The sequence below is a fragment of the Cucumis melo genome, chromosome 6 (genome assembly GCF_025177605.1).
Source record: "Cucumis melo cultivar AY chromosome 6, USDA_Cmelo_AY_1.0, whole genome shotgun sequence".
NCBI lineage: Eukaryota > Viridiplantae > Streptophyta > Magnoliopsida > Cucurbitales > Cucurbitaceae > Cucumis > Cucumis melo.
In genome coordinates, this window is record NC_066862.1 from 34,027,134 (window position 1) to 34,048,660 (window position 21,527).

Genomic DNA, 21,527 nt, shown 5'->3' on the forward strand with positions numbered 1-21,527 from the left:
GTTTGTGGAGAACTTTTCTCGTATAGCTACTCCTCTTACTCAGTTGACCAGGAAGGGAGCTCCTTTTGTTTGGAGCAAGGCATGTGAGGACAGTTTCCAGAACCTTAAACAGAAGCTAGTTACCGCACCGGTTCTTACTGTACCTGATGGTTCTGGCCATATGGACGCGTCTAGTTTTCTTATTGCTTCCGCTGATGTATTTTGTTAGAAATTTGGTTTTGTGATTTTGAGTTGATGACCTGAGTTTTTATTTGAAACTTTTGTGACTGTGATTTAAAATAGGGCCCGAAACTGTTTTTGTAATATTTCTAACGTTTTAAGAAATCGTAACCGGTCCGTTATGAATTTTGTGTTGTGTGGTCGAGTCTTAGTACTGAGTAGTGACCTCAGCTTAGTCTGGAAAGTTGGGTCGTTACATTTCTATTCAACTCCAGTTCCAAGTCCCTTAGATCTTGTGTTTGAACCTTTGCAAAGTTATTTCTATTTAAGGATAAAAGATAAGAAGAGTGTTAGCAAGAAATCAATGATTTAAAAGAACTAACCATCATTTCATCCCATGTTGTATTTTTTGTTTTCTTTTTTTTTCAATTGACAATAATGATTTGTGAGGTTATACTATTTGTTCACAGGTTGTAGAGTTGAAGTAGAATGCAGAGATAAAAAAAAACCCCAATGACATTTCAAATAGCGAGTTAAAACCAACAAAAATAGGAAATTCAAAGTTGTTTTGTCATTCTCAATTGCTAAACATATCAAAAAAATTGAAAGATGTTCTGTTAAATAGATAAAATTCAACTACTGTGTTTAAGATTAGTGAGAAAAAAAGGAAAGTAACAGGAGATGTTATTTATAAAAGCCTAAACCCAAACTTGTGTCCACAACATTGATTTCGACTCGCAAACAACACTTTACTGGGGTATTAAGCTAAAGAAACAATGAAATCACCGACACTATCACTATCTTAATAATGAAATAGAGAAAGTCGAGAAATAGAGATACTTACTCGACCAGGAGAGACGACGTTGTCGTTGGTTGAACGACTGTCGAGAGAGGGAGGGATTTTTTGCTTTGGTTTTCGATTGAACGACCGTCATCGGTTGAATGACCTTCTCGAGAACCGCCGTCGATTGACTGTAGAGAGACGAATAGAGATCTCGCGGTCGATCGAGTAGGGTTCTTCACAGCTTCTTCGTTCGGCCGTTTTGTGCGATATAAGTCATTCCCCTTAATTTTTCCCTCTTTTTCTTTTTTTATTTTGGGCTGGCCGGTTTTATTAATTTTCCCCCCTTTTTTTCCTTTTTAATAATAACCCATTGTAAAAAGGCTATCCTCCAAAGCAATTAAAAGCCCATATTGTTGCAGTGTTTCAAACGTATTTACTGAACAATAATGTTGTAATAACATATCTTACATCATGTACGCATCAAGACAAGTGGTAGCTATTGGGCACATAGAAGAGAAATCTTGCAATGACTTGATCATTATGCAACATTTTCTTCGCACACCAAATACCTCAACCGGGATGGTGATTTGAATTGATGATCCCATATGTTCAACAATTCGTATTAAACATTGTAGGGCAACTGGTGCAATTTGAATTTGTGTGGTTGTGAATGTGGCGATATTCTTAGTATATTCCCTAGACTCCTACCAAAAATATTATAATTAGGGTTAATATATAAATTACGACATGGATATCGTTCACAAGAAAATGCATTACCTTTATATTGTCAGTACTTACAAGATGGTGTGGCCACAATATGTGTGAACCTACTTCCTGGGACATTTTGTAGATCCCTTTCTTTGTCAGTATGGGAAATGAAAAATGACATCTACTGACACCTTAACATTGTCACCATTTAATTCTGAATCAAATATAGTCCCCCATGCAATGACATGTTCTTTCGTTTCAAATGCCAACTTACAAGGGGTTCCAACCTATTTAGAAGTCTTTGTTAAATATGTATACCTGACACAATTTTATTTTAACAAATGAAGTTAAACTTTGGATTCATTAACTGTGGTGAAAACTAACCTTCATTTTCTCTAACCTCACTTTTGCTAGTTGCTCATCTTTCTTGCCTATTTAGGAATCAAAGTTAATTGTTAGATAGTATTAGAACATGTAACATTAAGGATTAAGGGTTTGTAAAAAAATAAACCTTTGTTTCTTCATTCACTTAAGCTACATCCTCTATGTCTTTGTGTGATTCTAAATCATTGGATATATCATCAAACTCATTAGAATTCTCATCCCCTTCGATAGATGATGTTCCTTTAGAACCCATACCATGTTCTTCTTTTAATTCGCTTACGCAATCATCATTTTCTTTAATTTTTAACAGTTCTACCTCCAACTCTTAAATTCTTTGGGTTATTCGATTGCGTTCTTGAAAAAGTGTCTTGTCATCGTCCTTTTGATTTGTTTTAATTTGTGTTGGGGTATGGAAGTACTTTTTCTTCATCACATATTTTCCTACACCTCGGAGTATTCCAGGTCGATCTTTACCACCCAAAGCTTGTGTTAGTATATCCTTCTCACCTAAAGCATGATCTGTCGTTTCGGTGGCTATGAGTTCATCCTAAAAAAGTGGGAAGAATAAAAAATATTAATTGCATAATCATGCAACATTAAACAAATGTAATTACTTACTATAAGATTGACAACTTTCTTTGTCTCTTTGTCAGGAATCTGTCTCTTACGATCTATACGAGCTTGTTTCCATACTATGGATAGACCAATTGGATGCGACGAAGATGCTTTCTATTTAAAGTTCATACATGAAAAAAGTTAAAAAAGAATGAATGTAAAAACCAGTATAATCAAATATAACAAATCGTGACTTACCAACTCCTCCACATGCTTCGCGTACCCCTTTCTAGACGTTCGGTAATTGTACTTGTGTTGATTCCGCTTCTTCTTCCCTTGTAGACTATTTTTCTCTACATTTGATTATACCAATCAAATCAATTAGCATATCAAGCTTAAAAATTGCAAATAATGTTTTAAAAAGGGTATGAGTTGTCATTCTTACTTCGAAGTCTTTCTTCAGTTGAGATGCAATAAATTCATTCCAGTGTTCTTGTTCTATGAACTAGTACTCACTTGACGAAAATTTTAATTTTTCTAGACTGTTCTTAAATGGAAACACATATGTTGTCGTCAATCTGGACTTGGATTGACGAAAGCATATGCCAACATTCTAAATGAGACTCTTCTTCGATCTTGAGTTAACTACAAATTTGCCTTACATAATATACACATAACATCCTAAATATTAATGGAAATGGATATTCTAGAAAACTTGAAATGCATATTTCGATTGTTACCTTAATCAGTTCATAAATTTTGTCCTTTATCTCTTTCGGCACCGTAGGCCAATCAGAGTATGTAATCAGAAAATGGAATTGTACAGTCGTTCCTATAAAACTCTTCAGCTTTGTTGCATTTTAACCTATTGGTTGACCCAACTCGTTATACTCAATCACCAATCTTCGACCTTCACTCCTAACACGAGTTATTTCCTTCATTTCTGTAGGACCTTGTTTTCTCTTATGTTTACTGCTTTCCCCTCTTTCATCAGGTGTAGCAACACGATCAAATACCTTATCGACATCTTGTGAATCAACCATATCTATCATTCTAGTTTCATAATAAAACAAGAGACGGTTACGAATAGTAAAAAAAAGGATAGTTTGTGAACCACAATAGGAAGTTGATAGTAAAAAACATCTCAAATGTTGCCTCTGAGATAAATAACGAAATTGTTTTTGCAAACTTACTGGGGAAATATTCATACTAACTATAATAGAATACATAGTACTTTCAATATAGCATATCTAAGACATAAAAGTGTCTAAAATTTGTAATAAAAACTAACATGAAATATTATCACTTGATAACAATAGTTTTTAAAGTAGTCGTATCTATAAATGATATTGTCCTGCAAAGAAACAAAAACGACGATCATGAACATTAAACAAAACCAAAGAAACAAAAGTACGACTTTTACTTTACGTACTTATGAAAGTCAAGTGGTAACCCATGTGTCTTCACAGTTAGGTCTAGTGTATGTTTCCCCACTTTCATCATTGTCACCTGTTGTAGTCCATTTTAAGACTAGGGGATAGTGTGACAACATATCTCCAAAATCATCATTAGCACATTTGTAAGGAAAGTCTTTCTGTGGTGGCATTACAACAACGAACCATCATGCATCAACAGGATCTGAGACATAAAAAACTTGTTTTTCATGTGTGGCAATAATGAAGGAATATGAATGATGTCTGATTCGGCTAAGGTCAACCAACATAAAATGAAAATCGTCTGTTTGCAACATGAGTCTTATTTTCAACCTAATTGCATTTGAAAAGAAGAATAACAAACGTATTATAACTAACTTTACAAATCTCCTTAATCATCCCATTGAAAGACAAGTCACCAATGACTGGATTTTTGTCTTTCGCACTAGGCACTTGCATGGTTGTTGCCACTAACATAATTCCACAATTTTGAACAGTTCGGTGGTCATAATGGGGCTTTGTGTAGTAACAAGATTCGTTAATCATATACCCCTCGTACGTCATTACACCAGGGAAGGGTCCATGTGCAACCATTGTATTGTGTTCGATACAGTCTTTCCTTCGTGTAATTCACTCATCACCTATTAAAAATAAAAATCAGTCGTTGGGACTGGTAACCAATAAGAAGAAAACAACAAGCAATTTGAAGTAGTCATACCTGGTCTCACATCCATGCACCAAATGATCGATTATGTTCAACTTGTAGCCCTTGTTCATTTTTTGCGCTTCTTGGGTTTTCATTTTGAGATGGTTCATATGTCGTCTACAAAAGATGTCACAAATAAAAATTATGTTTAGTGAAGGATAACTTAATGGTGACAATGTATAATTATAGGAATGCTTACTCTATATATGGATGTACTTCTTTAATGTTCTGTAAAATGTGAAGATGTACTTGCTTCAATTGTTGTATATTGGACTAGACATATGTTCCCGCTGATAGTGGCCTATCGCTTTGTCAGTCTTTCCTTGAATTGAGTGACCCAAGTCCAATTGGATTTAATCCAGAAAGGAACTCTGAACAGAATTCAACAGCCGCCTTACATATTTGTGCTTCTATAGTGCATCATTTAGGTCGATTTCTATTACGAATATAACTTTTCAACACTTTCATGTATCATTCAAATGGGTACATCCTCCACAAATACACAAGTCCACAAAGCTTTACTTCTCTCACAAGATAAACGACGAGATAAACCATAATAGTGAAAAACGAGAGTGGAAAATACTTCTCAAGATTACATAAAGTCATAGCTATATCTTCTTGCAATACATCAAGCTCTGATACTGAGAAATTTTTAGAGCAAATTGCATTGAAGAAAAAATATAATCTACTGATAGTGTATCTCACATTCTTCGGTAGGACTGAGCATATTGCAATTGGAAGCCATTATTGCATTTAAATATGAAAATCATGCGATTTAAGGCCAGTAAGTTTTAAGTCATCCAAAGAGAGAAGACTTCTAATATTTTATGAATATCCTTCTGGAACTTTAATTTCATACAAAGTCTTACAAAACCGATATTTCTCTTCTCTTGTTAATTAATGATAATTTAAAAAGTGAGTTTTAATCATATTATTTTGTTAATTAATGATCATTTAAAAAGTGAGTTTTATGTGATTACCCTTGCCTTCTCTATCCATTATGGCGCATGGAGCCCATATCCAAATTGCAATTCAATTGATGAGTAGAGGTAACCTAATTGTGTTAGAAAATTGCCTCGTACCATTACGTTACCCATTAAGGTTACCATTATTGTTACCTTTTTAGAAAATTATAAATTTTGACATTTACTATTACCGTTATGGTTTGACCCTCAGTGATAAAGGTGACCATAAGGCAACAGTAAAAGTTTCATAGTTTTAGGTAAACACGCGTTTAAAATAGCTTATTCGCATTTGCAATTGTAATCCTTTACAATTAATTTCATTACGACTACACCAATTTTTATTAAGAATCTGCAAGCATGACCTTTGTGTGTGTATTTTTCGATCATATAAATTTAAATTTTATATATTCTATCAATCACTACAAGAAATAGTGGCTCTCCCGATGCATAAAAGCGTCTGGCATATATGTAAAACTGTGTCGAGAAAAGATCTCCCGACACATATAAGCTCATTAGGAGACGAGTCGGGAGAAATGCACCAGGAGACGATTTCTCGACGCTGGTTCATACGGACGTCGAGAGTAAAGAACTCTCGATGTAGGAATGAAGCGCGTTGGGAATAAGGAGCACCTTATGTGCTTAACTACAGCGTCGGGAGTGCACAACTCCCCATGCCATTTTAGAATGCATCGGGAGTAGTCTATCCCGATGCACATCATAAGGCGTTATGAGATATGAACAACTCTTAACGTGTTTGTGCATTAGGAGATTTTGTTTTTTTTTTCAATTATTATTTTCATAGTTTTAACATATTGTTCTTTTTTTTTAGTTTTGATTATGAAAAACAATAAAAGATAATCAAGGACCCTTCAGTTACGACTGCAACTAATAATATAAGTAATAACTAGTGAGACAGCAGAAGAGAATAACACATGAGACTTTGGTAACCCAGTTCGTCTAATATTGCCTACGTTTGGGGAGCTGCGCACAGCTCAGATGAGTAATTTTATTAATAGTCACCATAAACATCAAAACATCAATATAGCTTATGTATACATCTAAATACTAAAACTATATGACTTGTGAATTAACATCAGACTCCAGGCTCCCCTTGGAATAAAGAAGACTCCCGTCGTCAACGTCTGATGGTCAGGCTCCCCCTGAATGTATGCGTGACTCAATCATTAATCAGACTAACCATAGTCTCATTCTGTATGTTACTCATCTGCAAACCTCAACGTTAGATAATCATGTTGCTTCCGAAGTCATAAGATTAAGGTACCTTTTGTAGAAGGCTCTTCAATGATAAATCGGAAGTTACTTCTTCGTATCAGAAACAAAAACTTTTCTCTCTATTTTCTGCGTTTTTCAGCCGATCTTCAAGAACCCAATATATACATATATCTCCAGGTATGTATATGCCTTGTATCTTTAATGAGATCCCTAAAGAATAGGAACTTATTATATTCTTGGAGATAATTAGAGAGATTCCATAAATATAGGAGAATCAAATATTCATTAATTATCTTCTCTTAAATATATCTTCTCTTTTAATTTAAAAGATATTCTTTTAGACAAACTACACTTCAACATATTAGATTTAAATTCAATAAAATTTTCAAACAGAACAAACAAAAATTAATAAATACATTAAAATACCAAATTTTAATTTATAAAATTAGAATATATTTCATATAAAAAAAGTTCTTTACAATAATGTTTGTTTGAAACAAATACATAAAAAAATACATCATATCTCATCGTCGGACACCATCTTCGAACAAGTCCACACCTATAATGACATGAAAGTAAAGTACATTATTGAAAATCCAAAGAAACCATAATGGATGCCAAAAACAAAAACTTAGTAACTAACAATAATTAACCTTAACTCTATGATCAACCTACCATAACAACCCAACATCACTATTCCATAACAACCTATAAAACTCACTCCAACATCAACCTATCTTATAAGAACCCAACGTAACAACTTTGACTCTTTGTACAAATGTAACAACAGTAGAAAATCTTAAATTTAGTCTTGTTATTTGGTCATCGGTGAGTTATTGAAGTTTGGAGTTAGAAAGTTTGTGTTTAGGGTTAAGAGTTATAAGATGAAGTTCATCGATAAATATACAAAAATGAGTAAGAGGAAAAGATGAAGTCATCGATAAATATACCAGCTTCAATTGAGTTTACCATTGTTTAATGGTAAACACAATTGAAGTTTGTTAAGATATAACTATTAAGCTATATGATTAGTTTCTTTCTAACTTATTCTTACGTTAGTTTAAGGTTGTTTTGTAAGGTCACATCTATACTGTAACGTAGGTTATCATTTATTTCTTATCTCTTAATCTTCCTTAATTGGTGTGATTTTGTGTATTTGTGTAAGATTTTATTGTATTTGTTCTTCCTTAGAGAAGAAGAGTAATGTAATACTTGCATCTTCTATCCCATTTACTTGTTAAGTGTTAAGAAAGACTAAGATTTTGCCAAAAAAGTCTTAGATCAAGTCAAGCAACTTGAAAAGACATCCCAAAGTTTAGTGAAGGAAAGCAAGTAGCTAAAAAATGGTATCTCGGGACAAAGGTACCAAGACTCGGTCTTGCCCAATCGAGAGGAAAGATATAACGCATTTGAGTAAGAAATCTCAAGTAACCTTGTGTGATTTCGGGAGAGATTTAAGACAGAAGGTTAATCCCAAGCAAAGCCACAAACATTTATGTGCTTATCGATAGAGATGAAGGATAGAAAAACTGTCACACCCTTTCCAGATCACCTACTCTAGATTCGAGAGATGACATGAAGTCAACCGATAAAGCTCCCCTTCTGAACGACATCAACTGATCCTTAACCTCTAACCTTTAAACAAATGCAAGCAGAAGTTAAGAGACGTAACTTAAACACAAATTGCAGTGCAACCCTTTCTATTAAACAATTTTCATAACCTTAATATTCTTATAGAAGACATTTGACAATGAAATCATATAATTACCCATAATTCCTCATAAAATCACTCATTATATTTTAATGACTCCTTTAATCACTAAAACCAAACTGGCCTGGCAGTAGTAAGTTAGCACTCTAAACAACATAATTTGTACCTGAAGAGTGGAAAACATTTTGAAGAGTATGAGCTCAACGAGCTCAGTGAGTGAGAGGTTTTCTAAATAACTTTTCATAAACCTTTTGAAACAACATTTCATAAACCTTTTAAACAGTAACATAAACAATAACATTTTAATACTTTAACTTGATAAAACATTTAGGAAATAGTAACTTAAATCCTTGTTTTCCCTTTTCGTATCCCAAGTATCAACTCCTAGGAGAAGGTAGAGGTTATTACTCAATACCCACTCCAAATTTCAAAGAAGGGCATCCCTAATCTATGTTCCTAGGAGATTGGCATCCATAGCTTCGATCCTAAAAATAAATGTCCTAACCTCAATTTCCTTGGCGCCCTAATACCTACCCTGAAGGGCTATTTGAGGCATCTTCGATTCGATAAAACATTTATAAAATAATATGCTTCAAACCATTTAAGAATCCTTTTGCATAAAGCAACCTTTAAATACAATAATACCTTGATTATAAACTCATTTTCTAATAACCCTTAAACATTTCTCAGTAAACATTCTTGAATAAGTACCTTGATGAAAATCATTCATTAAATCAAATAGCTCAAGCATTTAATTTAAACATTACTTTAAACATCAGCTATAAGAACATGCATATAAATTACTTAACAAATTCATTTTTCACTGACAACACTTAGTTTTATTATTGGCTTAGAATTTTTTCCAAACTCTCCTTGAGCTTTGCACGCACACGCCTAGTCCTTCCTCACGGTGATGCTCAGCCACTTGACCGAAAACTATGAAATTTCCAGATTTTAACATACGACTTTCAATGCTTATAACTTTGCTCCAGGCCTCAAAATGGAAACGTGCCTTCTACAAAATTGTTAGATTCTTAAATTTCTTGCCTCAAAATTTTAGCTTAAAAATTCAAAAGATGCATTTTGCAGACTCTAAGAAGTGCACCTTGCTCAGATTCTCCTAAAAATGACCTTCTTGCCTTCCCTTTACTTGAAAGCAACCCTCCTTACATCAAATCTAATCGACAACCCTAGTCTAGAAATTAGACTCAATTTCAGATATTTTGAAAGTAATTTGAGGTAAAAACACAAGTGGATTGTGAGAAATCCTATTTTGAAGTTGGATATTTATAGTAAATCCTTGCATAAGACTGAAATGACACCTCCAGCTTCCTCAATTTGCCTCTTGATTTCTTTAATCCACCTCTTACTTTCTAACCCACCTCCTACTTAGCCGAAAAATGCATGAAACATGCTTAGACACCTGGATTCTCGATCGAAATTGGCTTGAGATCCTCCAAGATCTTTCCCTTCTCGGTTGAACATGCCCAAATTCATACCTGAAAATCGTAATAATTTCCTTTTCTGCTTTCATTCCCCATTGAACATATCCCCAAGAAGGCCCAAGTGCTCTTTAACATTCCCTTTGTGTTTTCAATCTCGATCGGACTCGGACCCATGATTGCTCGAGTTCCCAATTTCTTAAGCTTTTTATCCTTCGTCTCAGTCGAACAAGCACCGAGATGGCCCAGAGATTAGACATTTTAAACCTTTCTATTTTTCATCTTGGTTGACAAGCACGAGATGCTCTCATCTTAGCATTGGGATTTGCCGTTTGATTTCTATCTCACTCAGGATTACTCATAACTGGCCTGGGATTCTTACTTTTGTCTTTAATCCTATTCAAGATTCCATATGGCTGCTCGAGATCCTTTCATGAAAGGCATTCTATCTTTCCTCTAGACCAAGCAAGATCAAGTTTTACCCTGAGATCAACCTTCTATCTCAATCTCCGATCGAGATCTAACAAGACTGTCTCGAGATTTCCTTTCTAAGGCATTTACTTTGGCTACCCACATAAGCCTTGGCCGCCTATCTATGTTCAAAATGCACAATAACCTCTTAACGCCTAATACACAAGTCATTGACTTCCTCTTTTTTCAATAACCATAACACACTTTTAATGAAACTTCTTGAGTAAATTTTCAATCTTAAATTATTCAAAACCCTACTTCTCAAGCCCTAAAGGAAACTCAAGCTTCCTAGGGTTTGGGGTATACAAAAAGGTTTAGAGATGGATTCTCAGTCCATCTTGGGACTGTTTTCAGTTGAGGCTTGAAGTAGAGAAGGAAATTTAAAGGACTCTTGGGTGGAACTCAAGCCATTCGATCACGATGTGTGTAGATCTTGGAAGATCGTAGGTCGATCCTGGCTGACGTCATTATCTTATAAAAGACATGTGACGAACGAAGTTTTCTAGAAATTTGTCGTCTAATTGTTTCAGCGTCGGTCTGATACGAAGTTTTGTTATAAGCTTATTTAGGGTTCATTTCTCTCATTTGACATCATTTTACTTCAAAAGAAGAGTTTGAGAAAGGTTGAGATTTCTTGAGAGTTTTGGAGCTAAAGCAAGAAGATGTTTTTGGTCAAGCTTCAGATTGGAGATTTCTGTCAAAAAGCATCTCAAAGAGTAAGTGTTTCAAAAAGTTTGAGCTGAAGAAAAAGAGTTAAAGTTTGAGGTTAGGATCTAAGTAAGTGCAAGATTTCCCTTCCTTGTTTAAAAATATTTAGAGCAAGTTGCTAGATTTGGTTGTTGATTTAAACTATAAATCTGGATAGGAGCTCGTTCAAACTAGGAAAAAATTTATAGAAGTGGTTTTGAGCAAGCTAATGCTACCAAGACTCCAAAGAGAAAAAGGTTAGCTAAAAAGGGGGTTCCCTTGAGTAGAAAGAGGGAAAAAGAAGAAGTTAAGGAAGTTCATTTAGTTTCGAACCCAAAAGATTTACCCAAGTTTTTATTTTTTTTCTAGGTCAAGAAGAAATAAAGAAAATCTTTAGATGAAGGAAATAACTGAAAGTTGTGAGTGAAAAAGATGAATCTGAAATGAAATTCTAAGCTTGCTTTACAAAATTGTATTTAAATCATGCTTTGAGTTTAAGTATTCGAAAATACTAGATTTTACGACTCATTTATGAAGCATGAGTTTCAAGTTTAAAAATGAGTTATGAGTAAGCATGTTTAAGCTGAACTTCTAAAGTATTCAATTTGAGAAATATTTCTATACAAACAAGATTTATGAATACGTATTTGAATGGTAAGTTTTTGAAAGTATTTGAGCAAATAAATTATTTAAGTGAAGCTAGATTTGAGACTTTCTTCATGCAAGATATTTACATGGGTATGCTACTTTAGTTGAGTGAAAGCTTTAGCATGAGATTATTGAATATATTTTAGTCTACAGCTGAGATGTCCAGAGTTGATAGCAACCCTATGAGCGAGACTGTCTTGTGCATAGAGGCCATGTGACGAGGGTATCCGATAGATGCCTAGAGTTTCCATCACAAAGACTAGATAAAGATGAGGGTCTCTACGGACGCCTAGGTTTTTTCATTTCATAATAGCTATAACGAGATAGGATGCTACTGGCACCAAGAGTTCTGTCTCGAAGATACATGAAAGTTAAGGTATATCAAGAAATAAAAGAGAAAAGTTTAAAAGTTGAGCTTGAGAAAAATAGTTTGTTTTGCTAAATTTACTTGTTGCTCATAATTTTCGATAAACATGTTTTGTTTTAAAAGTTCTTACTCACAAAGCTTTATAGCTTACCCTTCAATGTTTTATTTTCCTTACAGATACAGATCATAGTTCTGATACCTGATAGAAATCTGTCTACACTGCTAGAAGTTGGATTTAAGATTTTTTAGTACGACTCATTACATTTTGTGCATGATGGTCTATAATTAAGATTAATATTGAACTTAGTTGTTATGGCTGAACCAGACTAGTAAGAACTACTTAAGCTGAGTTTGTAAAGCTATAGTTTTATGTTGTTGGGACTATGATTTTATTTATGTCAACATAAGACTTGAGTAAATAGGTTGTCCATTGGTTGGATGCTATGGAACTGTTATGACAAGTCATATATCTTCAGGTTTTAGATGTTTTTCGTAGTGTGCTATGTTTGAAAAGAGATAGTTTAAGTTTTGAATAAGCAGGATCGATAGGTATTGTTAAAAGGAGAACGATGTCATTCGGCTTTACACCGTTGTCTCAGGCTTAGTGAGAAGGGGCTCCAAGATGAGGTGTGAAAAGTAATGTAATGTGCAAACTTCCATTCACTCTAAAATACACTCTTTCGGTATACCTTCATATTGTTTCTTGGTATTAAAGTCACAATGGCTTACACCTAAACCAAATTCTCGCTTGAAGAAACCCAAAAAAAAAAAAAAAAAACCTTGATCTTCAAACACTAACAAACAACTAAAATGAGCAAAACCATGGATGAAGGTATTTGCTACCAAGTTCGATGAAGAACCTGTCTGATCAATAACCCCAGCTTCACCTACCTGTTCAACCAAGACACCTCCAGGAAATTAGACAAAGGTAACTTCCTTTTTTCTTGGCAAAGCATTATTCTTCTTATTCTGAAAAGTTATAAGCTTGAAGGCCACTTAACTAGAAGTACACCTTACCCATATCACTCTATCGTTATTCCACCTTGTGAGGATGAACCGAAAGGGCTACTGCTGTGCAACCTAGAGTATGATATATGGATTGTTGCAAACCAGTTGCTTATTGGTCGACTACAACTTGATGACACCCAAAATGGGTGCTTAAGTTATGGGGACATGATGAAGCAAAACCTTTGTGGGATGATATTTAGAAGTACTTTAGAGTTCAATCCAAATCTCAGGAAGATCATAATCGACAACTTCTTCAACAAACTTGCAAAGGTGTGATGAGAATGTTTGACTATTTGTCTGCAATGAAAACTTATTTTGGTAATCTACAACTTGTTGGATATCCTACGAACGTGAGATGTTTTATTTCCTATGCTGTTGGTGGACTTATGATGTTGAATACACCCTAATAATATGTGTTATAAGAAGCCAAGAACTCTCTTGGAGCAAGATATAGTTTAAGTTGTTATCTTTCGAACAACGTCATGAACGACTTCAAACCCGTAAGGATTTTGTTTCTATGAATGTTGCCCAAGCTGAAAAGTCCAGGCCAAATAAGTTCTCTTCTAACCAACCCTATAGACTGTCTTAGTATCCGCCCAATTGAGCAGGAAGAAACAACAGGAGAAGAGGAAGATGTTCTCCTTCCACAAATCATCTCATGTACCAAATTTGTGGGAAACTTGGGCACACTATTGTTATTTGCTACCATTGGTATAACAAGATAAACAACAATTTGACAACAAGTAAACCACCCTCTACCAACCTTGCTCCACCAGAACTGACTGCTCTCCTTACCTACCCTAAAACTCTACAAGATTCCACTTGGTATATAAACAGTGGTACAACCAATCATGTTACCTCTAGCTTAGGTAATCTTCATATTCAATGTGAATATTATTGGAATTTATGTTGTAAAACTTGTACTTTGTAAATTTAAAATTATATTTTATTCAATAAAGAGGAATTATTAGTGAAATGAATACTATAATCTTGAATTCAATAAACTAAGGTTCCAAGGTTATCTTGTATGGACTTGAAACTTTATGTAGAGACATAAACACGGATAAAGTTCGAGTATATAACTTAAACAGTGTATAATATATGAATAAGGTTGGGCACCTTATTTTGAGGACACTATGAATGCAATATGCTTTATAATCAATAGAATAGATGTGATCCTGAATCGTTCATGTAGAGATATGAAAGTTAAGACATCTAAAGAGTTTACATAAGATTGAAACCATGAAATAGTCACTCTTTTGTTATAACAATGTTTACTGCTTAGGACCAACTATATCTTTATATTGGTGACCTAGGTAATTTAATCTTAATCCAGCGCTAACTATGAATTGCAATTTCAGGGCAAATGATTAGCACTGACCCAATAAGTCTCACATTTCAAGGGATAAAAGTAGATGATATAGCTTGGGGACATAAGATGCAAAATGGAATTCGCTCCTGACTGTTTCAGAGTCAGTAGATAGGTTGTTCCCTTATGCACTGAATCTAGCTCTTGAACAATGAGACTCCACCCTCTCGTTGGCTCGAGCGACTTAAGGAGCAAGATGTAATCTCAAATTTAAAATTGTATTTTAATGCAGTCAAGATTACAAACAACCCATGAATGGTTAACTTATGAATCATAGTTATATCAAATGAATACAAAATATATCTATAGTGAGGGGAATATAACTACAAGACTTTAGTGGAATGACCTATTTTTTAAAGAATGTTGATTAACTCGAACTAAAAGAGTTTAACCAGTTAATCTTAGATCGTTGGAGCCCATGATCTATAGGTCCATTAGGTTTCCCTGCTAGCTCATATGAAATAAACTTAAAACAATATGTTAGATTAGTTCAAATAGTTTGAGTTAGTAAAGGAGAGAAAACCCAACAAGTATATATGATATAACTATTGATTATCATTTAAAAGATAAAACTATGTTTCAATGTGATTGGAATATAAAGAATATGCATGTGTATTCATATTTGGGAGCTCGAAAATTATGGAAATGATCAAAGTTGCAAGCTAACGAGAGACAAGTAGGACCCGCAACCAACCATATGAGAACTGCTTGGTTTATGCTTCCACTTTTGTTTTCTGAAAGTTAAAGATAATTAGATTAGTAATGATCTCAGCTTGGTTTAAATAATTAGGGTTGTCACACTAAGTGGATGAAAATTTAATCTTGAAACCAATTAAATCATACTTTGCAGAAAAGGAAGGTCACCATGAAAAGAGAAACAAACATCAAATTAAATAAGACCAAAGTTTATAGGTCATATTTCATTAAGAAGTCCAAAAGTTTCTAAAAAATCATAGAGAACTAAACAAATTACAAACAATTTGAGCAAAAACACAAAGAGTAAACCCACCAAAAAAAAATAAAATAGTGATAAGCATGAAATATAAAGGAAACTTGAGTCACATTTGACAAATAGACCAGACCTAAATATCTTCAAGTAAACTTAGGGGACCAAAGAGAGGCAAAAACCCATCAACACAAAACAAAAAGAAACATTATCAAATAGGGACTAAAGTTAGATCCACATTTCAGCAAGAACAACTCCAAAAATCTCGAAATAAAACCAGAGAGACAAAAAAACTATAACGTAAACAATTGAAAGAGAAGAAACTCACCAACTAGCTAGCAACAAACATCAAGTAGTACCCAAATTTCAGTCACATAAGAGTAAAATATCCCAAATAAACCTAAAAAGACCAGCATTAGAAGAAAAACAGAGATGTGCGATTGAACATTTTAGGAAGAAGAAAGCAAGTAGATTTGAAACTTATGATTTGAACTTACAGCTAGGGACTTTGTGTAGGTACTGCATGTGTCGTCGATGGAGCAGCGGGGAACCACCGGGGTAGCGTAGAATTAACGACGAAGAAGAGATATATTTCTACCCTAAAGAAGCTCATTAATACGTATTAGTATGTGTGTTTTATGAGAGGTTAGTAAAAAAATCTATGTTTCTCTCACTCTCAACACAACCTAAAACTTGTTGTTCCAAGAAAAGTCAATTTTAATAATAACAAATAAAAAGAAAAAACCAAAAAAAAGAAAAATTACAGAGAGTGCAACGTGAGGTGAAAGATTTGGGTGGCGTTGGAACCTGTAGCGCGACAATGTGCGGCAATGTTCAACGGTGTGTGAGGGCGTGAACGGACAAGGCAGAGGTAGCGGATGAAGCTTGCGATTGGAGTCGGATGATCTGGGCAGCATCAGAGTTTTCAGGCCAACTAAAGTTAGCGTCGCGATGAATGCGGAGTCAAATTTGGCAGAGCTTGCGGTTGGAGTTAGTGTTAGTGGCGGGCGATGCGATAGCGGCGGAGGTGTGCAGGAGTGGAAAAATTGTTGTGAAGGGGAAGAAGGGGAAAAATCATGGAAAAGGAAGAGAAGGAAAGGAAATTTGTGGAAAAAAGAGGGAAAAAGAGAGGGAAAAAATTAGGGAAACAAAGGGAAACTTTTAATATTTAGAAACGGGTTATACTTGATGTTTAAAAGAGACAAGAAAATAAAATTAAACTTGACGTTTGAAACGGTCAAGTATTGAAAAAAATTTAAAAAATTGTCATTTATTATTCTTGACGTTTTTACATATATCTTGACATTTTTATATGCTTTTTAATAAAAGCGTCTAAATATTTCGAAATTGCAAGCGTTAAGTATTGTTATTTTTATAGTAGTATGGTCCTATAAAAGAAGAATCAATTAGACCAAATCGGTCTCACCTTCAACTCTCTGAAGGGTGCGATAGACTTTTAGGGTCTAATGGCAATAGTCATGTTCACATGTCATCTATGACTCACCTAAATTATGTTATGTGTGTTTAGTCTAATGGTTTTTAATACTTTTTCTTAACTTCTTTGCTGGTCCAAAGTTACTCATAAAATTAGTTTAGTATGAATTATAAATATTATATTATAGGTTTGAGACTATGCATACACTTAGATAGTTCTATAAATAGATGTTATTAACGTGGCTAACAATTACCCACTAAAATGCCATGAAAAGAGAATTTAAAAACTATATCTTTTAACTTTTGTACTTATCATATGTTCGTCGATTAATGGAAACTAAGTCGTAAGAGTATGAAAGAGAGCTAGGTTGGTATTAAAAGTGCAGTTACTACCATTCATAACTTGTACAGAGTAGCGTATATAAAGGTGAGACCCAAAAATGAGTGATAAATTTTCGTTTGATACATTTTCACCAATAAAAAAGACTTTTTTTTTTTTTTTTTTTTTTTTTTTTTTTTACTTTTTGATTGGGAAACTTTCTTAAATTTAATAAATTAGTGAAATATTTACGGCTCGGGTAACCAAGTTCATAAAATTAGTTATTTTTTTAAATATTCCAAGTTTGTCTTTCCATCTTTTTCTCCTCTCTTCTATTTTTTTATCGTCTTCGTCCGTACTCTTCTTTTTTATTAGCTGCGATTTTTTCCATTTTTTTTTTGTTTTTAGATTTGGGTAACCAAATATATTTTTTTCTATCCTTTTTATAGTTTTTCTCTATTTTTTTTAGGTGGATGCGTGTTTTTTTTAAGTTTAGATTAGATGGCATATAAGAATCTTGAAAAAATTGGTTAGACATTTAAGTAGTGTAACCAAAATTAAAAGATTATGTATAAAGAATATTGAAAAAAATCGTTTATACCAAATTTTGAAAAAAAGATCGTTTAGATTTGGAAGATCGTGTAGCCAAATTAAAACGATCGTATACCAAATTTTGAAAAAAAATGGACGATCGTGTAACCCAATTAATTAAATAATCGTGTAACCCAATTAATTAAATAATCGTGTAACAAATTAAACTATAGAATTGAAAAAACAAATCTAAATGATCGTGTACCAAACAATATTCAAATCTAAACGATCGTGTAGCAAATTGCGTTACCAAATATATCACGTGTATTGTTGACGGGACATTTTTGGTATTTTACAAGGTGGACCTTTAGACTTTTTCTTTTTTGGAATTGTTTTATACCGTGTAAATACTTTGCCCTTTTTTTATAATTTTGAGAAGAACTTTTTTTGAAATCTATAATAACTTGTTTGTGTCACCGGTGCTATTTATTGAGATAGAACACATGGGCCGCAAGCTATACGTAATAAGTACAAGTGGCTATTGTTTTAGCATTAAACTTTGATGATTGGAAAGAAAAAGCATGGGATTTTTTCCATCCTAACATGCATTGCAAACCATATATGCATTGTATATACATGTTTGTTTGATCATTATTAACATCACAATTGGATTATTAAGAGCAGTTACATTTGGAGATCCATCATCCATAGAATTGAGAGCCAAAGGAACTAATTTGACTCTAACCACACCTTAGATTGGCAAACTAGGGCACAATGTTGAACTAATTGGAATGAATCATTAGAATTAGCAAAGAAAGGTTTAGATAGTTAAATGAATCCATTTAAGTGCCCTAGCACCAAGTAAACCTTCCCCCACACAAGACAAGGCTCCAAAAGTCTATATTTTCCAATCTTTTCTATTTTATTAATTATTCTTTGTTGGTACCAAAGATTATAAGCTAGCAAACACTATCATGAAACAAACCACAAAGAAAGGGAAATATGAGGATGGCTGACTACCTTGCATCCATGAAACAAACTAAAAATCTCAAACTAGGAGGTGAAAATGTTCCTTTCCGATTATATACAAGTTAGGAACTTGAATAGTCTGTTAAATTAAAGATAGAGAGTCAATTTGCTTGGTCTCTCTGTAGTTTACTTTACTAATATTTGAATATATATATAGTCGATCATGTGAAACTAATGGTGATAAGTATCGGTGAAAATATAGACACTTTGAGTAATATGACAATTATGTCTCCAATAGACAAAGGTCCAATCAAAAGAAACAAAGAAATTAAACAAAGAAAAAAAAAGCTCACTCAAAGAAGAGAATCATGCATAAAAATGAATGAGAAAGAGGAACATGTTTTAAGGGGTTCAAAAGAGATTTTGTTGGGTTACATATTGGATTCTCGAGTTCGACATTGGCTCATATTACCACATTTGGGGAACATGAATATCAAGAACTGATTACAGTTATGACAAAAAGAAAATTAATGGTAAATAATGCTAACCAATTATTTCACACATAAGCCATAACCATGTCAACTCAAAGCAATAATTGTTAGCTATGAGTTTAGTATGCCAAGAGGGTTTCTTTTAATTTGTGGTGCATACAATATATGATTAAGATCAATATAAGAAGTTTTTTCGTTGACATGATTACGGCATATGTATGAGATATACATTGGGTTATCATTAGCTATAGTTAATTTTTTGGAGATTCGTACTTCCCAAATTAGTGGTAAAGTCGAAGTTTCACTATCTGTGAGCTAGGTCAACTGCTCTTTCTAGATTGCAAACATAAGTTGTGATGTCATTTCTCATAAGAACTTTACGATCCAATATGTGTGTAGGTCCAACAAAATCTCTTTTTGAACTCCTAACTAAAACATATCGATGAAGCATGATCACCATATTTGTCGCACAAGAGACACACATTTAACTTTTGAGGCATTGTTTCTTTGGTTTGGTTTCCATCTGAGTCACGTTCTTTTCTAGTTGCATCTTGTTTACTAAAGACATAATTGACACTTAAAGTGTCCACATTTTCATCGGATTCATCACATTCAATCTCACAATTATATCAACCATGTCCAAAGATTAGTAAGGTAGAATGTAAAGATGACTGTGTAATTGATACTTTATCTTGACCGATTGGATAAACTATTAGAATATATGATATCAATTCTAAACTCGCCCAAAATATAATACCTAAGACAATTGAAAAGAACAGAGTCACCTATTAGCTTAAGATTTTTCACGTTGTAGCTTAAGATTTTTGAGGTTTCTTTCATGTATGCAAGGTAGTCAACCATCCTCAAACTCCCCCTTAATTTTCTTTTGGTTATAATCTTTAGTACAAAAAAAAAAAAAAAAAAAAGGCAGTCAATGAAGAAAAGATAAGAAAATATAGACTTTGGAACATTGCTTCTTATTCAGTATTGTGGAGTATTTATAAAGCCTTAAAATTTGTTACCCACAGCCAAAAGTAAGGAATCAATAACTTTAGTTGCTATCTATAAAGTCAATAACCCAACACCCATTAGCCAAAAATATTCCGTAGGAAAAGGAATAATTGTTAATGTGTGAATTTAATTAACTCATGATAGACTGATCCTTCCCTAAATAATTTTTTTAAAAAAAGAAAATTTTAAAATAAATGTGTGCACGAGCTATTTATATGATTTTACATAAAAGATATGAAAAATCAACTTTATAAAATACCATATATATATATATATAAAAGCATATTATAAGAACCAAAGTGTATATTGCAACAAGTGGCAGATCATAATATCATATCTCCACTTGGTGTAATAAAGTATTGAGGTTTGAACAGGAAATTTGAATGGCCCTCCACCTCTCAACGTGACAATGGAATTTTATGAGAGCTCAAAACCCAATTCACCAAATAAGCATAATTCCATTATAGCTTTAAGAAAAAGGAAGGAAAAAAAAAAGGCCAAATCTGAAAGATGCTAATTTCATTTTCAAGAAAAGTGCACCAAAAAAAAAAAAAAAAAAAAAGGTTTCATGATTTGATTTAATATCAAAATGAAATGGCCCTTGGGTATTAAGAAAATGAAGAATATGGAATGTTTGTATTTAGAAGTAAAGATAGGAGTCAAACGACAAACCCATAATAGATATTCCTTTCCCATAACTTTGTAGTAGCTAGTCCTCTCCACTTTTGGATTACAAATATTATTTTATTAAATATCTAAAATAATTAATGTTTGTATTGTGATGGGTAGGAAAATTATAAAAAAAAAAGATTAGGGTGAATACTTATATTTGTTTTACTAATTCTGTTTTTACAACCCCAATTTAAAATTGCTAAGTGATTGATTGCATGTAATAGTTAATGATGTCACTACTTAATACTATTCAGTATACTCTTCAATTAATTATATATTTGATAACTTAAAATAAAAATAAAAGAATTTTTATACATCAAATATTAATTAATTTATCAATGTAATAACTAAAAATATATAACTAAATACAAATTACATTAACTAACCTATTTATACCTTTTCATTTATTTGTATACTTTTTTGTGGTTTTTGTTTGTTTTCCCTTATGCCAATTACAACAACTGATGATTTAGTTTTTTTTTTTTTTTTTTTTTTTTTGCTATATAGTCACAGTTAAAATGTTC